The sequence below is a fragment of the Brassica oleracea genome, chromosome C9, assembly GCF_000695525.1.
Source record: "Brassica oleracea var. oleracea cultivar TO1000 chromosome C9, BOL, whole genome shotgun sequence".
Taxonomy (NCBI): domain Eukaryota; kingdom Viridiplantae; phylum Streptophyta; class Magnoliopsida; order Brassicales; family Brassicaceae; genus Brassica; species Brassica oleracea.
Window position 1 is genome coordinate 27,788,166 of NC_027756.1, and position 960 is coordinate 27,789,125.

Here is a 960-nt window from a genome sequence, read left to right on the forward strand (position 1 = left end):
GACCTGTGAATAAGGCCAAAAGCTGGCCCATCTACTTCAGCAGAGGTTTCTTATTTCATACGCAGAAACATGGTGAGGGACGAAAGACTTGTAACTATGGGATATGTGTTAAAGGAGAGAGTTATACAAATGCATCAGATGAAGCTGATTACTACGGAATCTTAACTGATATCATTCAAATTGAGTACGAGGGGGCGGTGGATTTGAAAATCACACTTTTCAAGTGTAAATGGTATGACCCTAAAATTGGCAGAGGCACTCGGCGGAGCAACGGTGGCATCGTAGACATTCTTTCATTGAGGAAATACTATAAATACGAACCATTTATTCTAGGTATGTATTATTTATACATATTAATTAATGTCCATAAATATATTATTAACTTTTTATTATTTGATAACAGCATCTCAAGCACATCAAGTTTGTTAAATCTCGTATCCGTATGTAAAAAAAACCAAAACAGTTGTGGTACAATGTCTTAAAAGTGAACCCGAGGGAAATTATTTCAGGAGAATACGAAGACAAAGAATCGACACTGTTACAAAAAGACAATGATGATGCTGTATTGATGACTACAATTGAAGATCTAGCAGTCGACCATTTGTCGCATGTTCGAAGAGAACCGATAAATCTCGATATTGATGTCGAAGATGAAGAATCAGAAGATGAATTCCAATGTAATAAATCTTCTGATGATTATGATGATGATGATGGTGAAGATGGAAAAACACCATACTAAAATATTTTACAATAAATTGTAAGTCATATCCCTAAACTTATGTTATTTTTTTTCTATAATGTGAAAATAATGTTATGTTAGCTGCTTTTTAATAACGTGTTTTGATATTGTTAAGTGATTAAAAAAAAAAGCAAAACCAAAACAAAAGCGAAACCAAAAAAAGAAGTAAAACCAAAACAAACTAATTTTCTAAATCCCGCCTAACCCAAATCCACAATCCC